Consider the following 6,877-nt stretch of genomic DNA (forward strand, 5'->3'; position numbering starts at 1 on the left):
AATGTATTCCAATAAAAACAGGCAGACACTGAAGTTTTTTTTTTTTATTATTATTTTATCAATACCTTAAATAGATCGAGCTTGTCAAGAATCATATACGTCAAGAATCAGCGTATAAATCAGATATATTTTTATGGGGAGGTACCAGCCTTCTTTGGAGAAAAGCGTAACCGTTTTAGATCACGTGTGACGTGATAACCAATCATACAATACGAGCGCCAACCTCCCGCTCTCTCCATGACTCTCTCTCGTGAAGCCAACAAGGAAGTGACTAAAACTGTAATTCATCGACCGGCCGCTTGAGACTGGCTGCAAAAGGGAGTCAGTCCAATTGACCCCCCCATGTTAAAATCCCCAACTTTACAGCAGAAAAAAAACGTTTACAGCCTGGTGCAAAAAAAAATATTTTGGTATATTTAGCTAATTTTGCCTTTCATGACAGCTGTGAGGGGGGTGATTTTTTTTTTTATAACTCATCCGTTTAAATTACATTAAGCCTTAAAGTTCTGCATAATTAAGGGCACTCGGTATTGTATTGGTATTATAGCATTGACTTCATGTTTTCATTGAGTTGTTTAGCAGGGGTTCAGACAGAGAATAAAAGCCCAAGAGGCGAAACTGATAAAGGGTAACAGTCTATAGATGGCGCTGCTGCCATTTTGGACTGAAAACTATTGAACGTCCCTAGAAGACGAATGTGTGGGCCCTGCCATTTATTTATTTTTTATTTTATTTATTTTTTTATTTAAAAATAAACATTTTGAATAAATATATTGTATCTGTCTCTGTTAAATCACTACCAAACATTACATCTGGTAATTTCACGACCTTAAGTTTTAATTTAACAAGGAAAACGAATGGGTAAGCTTATATATATATATATATATATATATATATATATATATATATATATATATATATATATATATATATATATATATATATACACTTTCACCGCTTTAATAGTTTTTTTTTTGTTTAATAGAAAATCGTATAGTATTAATATAATGCTCCATTTCCTTCCTAAAAGAAAAAAAAAGTTTTGTGAATATGAAAAAAAAAAGTTTTTCTTTGCTGTTCTCAAATATACCAAATAATACATATTTCAATAACAAAACAAAATGATTATCAATATTTTGTACATTAAAATCACATACATTTTGCTAAAATAGTTTTACAAAAGGGCAATGCCAAAACAAATGTACCACAGTTTTCGGGCAACTGACACACAAGGTGCAACTAAATCAATATCAGATTAAAATTTTAATAAATTATATTTGGCTGCATAAATCCTGTGTATAATTTTTTAATGATACTTCCTTATGCTTGTTTATAATTAAATATTGATTAGGTATTAACCAAACCTTTTTCCGAACAATATTGTTTTTCATGCGATTCCAATATGAATTAACAAGGCAAAGACTTATGGAACCGTTGTGTGATTTAAGAGAAAAACAGATGTTAACTAAATAAGAAATTATTATATTTGGCAGAGATACTGTTGGATGTTCATTATTGTCTGATTGAGTGTTTCAGATAAAGCGATTTGTGTTTATATAATATATTATTGTTCCATATACAGTACCTATGAGGTGCAAAAATTGTGCTTGTGGATCGAAGACCATGATAAAAAGGCCTGATGTTGAAATTCAGCTAGTTTTCCTGGTATTTTATCAATATTATAATTACAACTAAAAAAAATAAATAAATGTATACCACCATATTTTGATAGAATATTGGAGGGAATAAAACAACAAATGGAATTAGGATTTTGAACAGTTTGTTTAAGCCAATTAACCTTACATGTATTATTTAATGTAGCAAAGTCCAAAACATTTAAGCCACCATTTTCATATTAATTCATAATAATTGTCTTCTATATGTAATTTATTTAATTTTTCCAAATTAAGTGATCAATATTATTTTCAGTTTCTTTACATAGTTTTTTTTTATTTTTATCAAGTTGTAAAGCCATTGCTCCATAAATAAATCTAGAAATACCCTCTGTCATGGTAATTAAAACTTAGCCCCTTAAAGTGTCACAAACCAGGATGCAAGCAGAGGGTTTAGTAAAAGCAGATCATTTATTTACAGGTTGCAGTGTGACAATGAAATGTTAAGTCATTGAATGGATAAATCCCAGAGCTCTGGAGAGTATAACAGGGTAGATAGCAAAGGAGGATCGCTGGTGATAGTCAATGGGGATCTGAAGACAAAGAAAGGACATGTTAGAGGAGATTGGTCAGGTCGGGCACCAGGTTGGGGTAGTGAATGGTCAACCCGTTCTCATCAGTCTGCGTATAAATAACACGACTTTACACTTTCTATTTGCGTGTAATGCATACGCCAAATGCCATTTTTGCGTGCATATGATACGCCAATCCTTCCCATTAATTTCGGTGGAGAGCAGATGCGTCCAAATAACACGCATCATCTTCAGCGGCAGTGACGTCACTAGCGTGGCTCGTTCAGTTCACCTGATGCGCGTACACCTTCAAACAGGTAAGCAAGGGTAAATATATTTTTTTATTCTTCTTTTTGTAATGATATCACGTGGTTAAGCGTATTGTTTTAATTATTTCAGTATTTCTGCATCACGTTAGACAGGGCCGTGTTTTTAAAGGGCAGTTTATGCTCAAATTATGGGTCAGTGGGCTGCTCAGCTAGCCTACCATTGTCATTAGCCTAAGCTAACCTGTACTGTTTATAGACCTGTTGCAGTTTTAAATAAATTTATGATGTGACATATGGGTCTTCAGCTTTTAGACATGACTAATACAAGCACAACAAAGCACCCAACCCAATATCGCGTGATAATCGTGATCGTGTAAAAAGTCCACACATTTAGCATATTTTTACAAGACTAGCCTAACTTTTGCTTGACCACGTCATGTGTAGCCAATACACACACAGTAACTACAGCATATTTACCATGCTTCTCCTACTGTAACCGTAGTTTTACTCTGGACTTTGTAACGCACATAACCACGACATTTACTATGGGTTTACCATAGTAACCATAGTTTTACTCTGGTATTTCTAGTTACTAACACACAATAACCACAACATTTACTATGGGTTTACCATAGTAACCATAGTTTTACTCTGGTATTTGTAGTTACTAACACACAATAACCACGACATTTACTATGGGTTTACCATAGTAACCATAGTTTTACTCTGGTATTTGTAGTTACTAACACACAATAACCACGACATTTACTATGGGTTTACCATAGTAACCATAGTTTTACTCTGGTATTTGTATTTACTAACACACAATAACCACGACATTTACTATGGGTTTACCATAGTAACCATAGTTTTACTCTGGTATTTCTAGTTACTAACACACAATAACCACAACATTTACTATGGGTTTACCATAGTAACCATAGTTTTACTCTGGTATTTGTAGTTACTAACACACAATAACCACAACATTTACTATGGGTTTACCATAGTAACCATAGTTTTACTCTGGTATTTGTATTTACTAACACACAATAACCACAACATTTACTATGGGTTTACCATAGTAACCATAGTTTTACTCTGGTATTTGTATTTACTAACACACAATAACCACAACATTTACTATGGGTTTACCATAGTAACCATAGTTTTACTCTGGTATTTGTATTTACTAACACACAATAACCACAACATTTACTATGGGTTTACCATAGTAACCATAGTTTTACTCTGGTATTTCTAGTTACTAACACACAATAACCACAACATTTACTATGGGTTTACCATAGTAACCATAGTTTTACTCTGGTATTTGTAGTTACTAACACACAATAACCACAACATTTACTATGGGTTTACCATAGTAACCATAGTTTTACTCTGGTATTTGTAGTTACTAACACACAATAACCACGACATTTACTATGGGTTTACCATAGTAACCATAGTTTTACTCTGGTATTTGTATTTACTAACACACAATAACCACGACATTTACTATGGGTTTACCATAGTAACCATAGTTTTACTCTGGTATTTCTAGTTACTAACACACAATAACCACAACATTTACTATGGGTTTACCATAGTAACCATAGTTTTACTCTGGTATTTGTAGTTACTAACACACAATAACCACAACATTTACTATGGGTTTACCATAGTAACCATAGTTTTACTCTGGTATTTGTATTTACTAACACACAATAACCACGACATTTACTATGGGTTTACCATAGTAACCATAGTTTTACTCTGGTATTTGTAGTTACTAACACACAATAACCACGACATTTACTATGGGTTTACCATAGTAACCATAGTTTTACTCTGGTATTTGTATTTACTAACACACAATAACCACGACATTTACTATGGGTTTACCATAGTAACCATAGTTTTACTCTGGTATTTGTATTTACTAACACACAATAACCACGACATTTACTATGGGTTTACCATAGTAACCATAGTTTTACTCTGGTATTTGTAGTTACTAACACACAATAACCACAACATTTACTATGGGTTTACCATAGTAACCATAGTTTTACTCTGGTATTTGTATTTACTAACACACAATAACCACAACATTTACTATGGGTTTACCATAGTAACCATAGTTTTACTCTGGTATTTGTATTTACTAACACACAATAACCACGACATTTACTATGGGTTTACCATAGTAACCATAGTTTTACTCTGGTATTTCTAGTTACTAACACACAATAACCACGACATTTACTATGGGTTTACCATAGTAACCATAGTTTTACTCTGGTATTTCTAGTTACTAACACACAATAACCACAACATTTACTATGGGTTTACCATAGTAACCATAGTTTTACTCTGGTATTTGTAGTTACTAACACACAATAACCACAACATTTACTATGGGTTTACCATAGTAACCATAGTTTTACTCTGGTATTTGTAGTTACTAACACACAATAACCACAACATTTACTATGGGTTTACCATAGTAACCATAGTTTTACTCTGGTATTTGTAGTTACTAACACACAATAACCACGACATTTACTATGGGTTTACCATAGTAACCATAGTTTTACTCTGGTATTTGTATTTACTAACACACAATAACCACGACATTTACTATGGGTTTACCATAGTAACCATAGTTTTACTCTGGTATTTGTATTTACTAACACACAATAACCACGACATTTACTATGGGTTTACCATAGTAACCATAGTTTTACTCTGGTATTTCTAGTTACTAACACACAATAACCACAACATTTACTATGGGTTTACCATAGTAACCATAGTTTTACTCTGGTATTTGTAGTTACTAACACACAATAACCACGACATTTACTATGGGTTTACCATAGTAACCATAGTTTTACTCTGGTATTTGTATTTACTAACACACAATAACCACGACATTTACTATGGGTTTACCATAGTAACCATAGTTTTACTCTGGTATTTGTAGTTACTAACACACAATAACCACAACATTTACTATGGGTTTACCATAGTAACCATAGTTTTACTCTGGTATTTGTATTTACTAACACACAATAACCACGACATTTACTATGGGTTTACCATAGTAACCATAGTTTTACTCTGGTATTTGTATTTACTAACACACAATAACCACGACATTTACTATGGGTTTACCATAGTAACCATAGTTTTACTCTGGTATTTCTAGTTACTAACACACAATAACCACGACATTTACTATGGGTTTACCATAGTAACCATAGTTTTACTCTGGTATTTCTAGTTACTAACACACAATAACCACAACATTTACTATGGGTTTACCATAGTAACCATAGTTTTACTCTGGTATTTGTAGTTACTAACACACAATAACCACAACATTTACTATGGGTTTACCATAGTAACCATAGTTTTACTCTGGTATTTGTAGTTACTAACACACAATAACCACAACATTTACTATGGGTTTACCATAGTAACCATAGTTTTACTCTGGTATTTCTAGTTACTAACACACAATAACCACAACATTTACTATGGGTTTACCATAGTAACCATAGTTTTACTCTGGTATTTGTATTTACTAACACACAATAACCACAACACTTACCAGGATTTTACCACAGTAACTGTTTTTACTCTACACTATTTGTAAAGCACAGTAACCACTAAGTTTGCCATGCCTTTAATATCTTTTTGTGATGTAATTGTAATTCAGTGTTTTTTCTGTCTTGCAGTTACGTCGGATTACATACTCCACAACAACCTGTAATCCAGCAGATCTTTAAAGAAGCCATCTCTTGTAAAATCTCTCTCTCTCTCTCTCTCTCTCTCTCTCTCTCTCTCTCTCTCTCTCTCTCTCTCTCGCTCTCTCTCTCTCTCGCTCTGCTAGAATTAACAGTTAACTCAACTCCACGCTCCCAATGCGGATATTGAAGAAGCTGTCAAGGGGGCTGAACAAGTCCTTCAAAGGATCAACCCTTCACAGGTAATGTTGAAGACTCTTAGTTATAACTGATTTGCTTTAATGAACACATCCTTATATTATGTGTTAATCAAATATTTTGGTCACAGATCATTTTAACACACTGTCTCAACATGTTTATATTTCAGGAAGGCCTGTCATGAGATTTGAATTTGACCATCTTGTGCATTTATGAAGAAGACCAAAAGCTGCAAAGGCAAACACTTCCAATGGTACGTCAGATACATTTTTCTCAGCATTTGATGTTTCTTAAATTTTGGTTCACTTAGCCCATCAGGAAGAACACTCAACAAAGAGCATGTTGTAGTAGTAATAATTCATCCAATAATCATATTATATTGCACAAGCTTACTTGTACAAAATTCTACAACTTTTACTCCTACTGCTGTTATTGGCCATCACCACAGCTCCCATCAGATTGTGCCCATT

General features: G+C 33.3%; 1 long non-coding RNA gene across 2 annotated transcripts in view; it reads left to right on the forward strand.

The window, feature by feature from the left end:
- Window positions 1–2,282: 2,282 nt before the first annotated feature.
- Window positions 2,283–6,877, forward strand: part of LOC127977830 (uncharacterized) — a 42,600-nt gene continuing 38,005 nt past the window's right edge. The window contains exon 1 of one of the 2 annotated variants that reach the window (XR_008158369.1): window positions 2,283–2,512. This is a non-coding gene — a long non-coding RNA (uncharacterized LOC127977830). The remainder of the gene's footprint in view (window positions 2,513–6,877) is intronic. The other variant, XR_008158367.1, reaches the window with a different exon arrangement.

The sequence above is a fragment of the Carassius gibelio genome, chromosome B18, assembly GCF_023724105.1.
Source record: "Carassius gibelio isolate Cgi1373 ecotype wild population from Czech Republic chromosome B18, carGib1.2-hapl.c, whole genome shotgun sequence".
NCBI lineage: Eukaryota > Metazoa > Chordata > Actinopteri > Cypriniformes > Cyprinidae > Carassius > Carassius gibelio.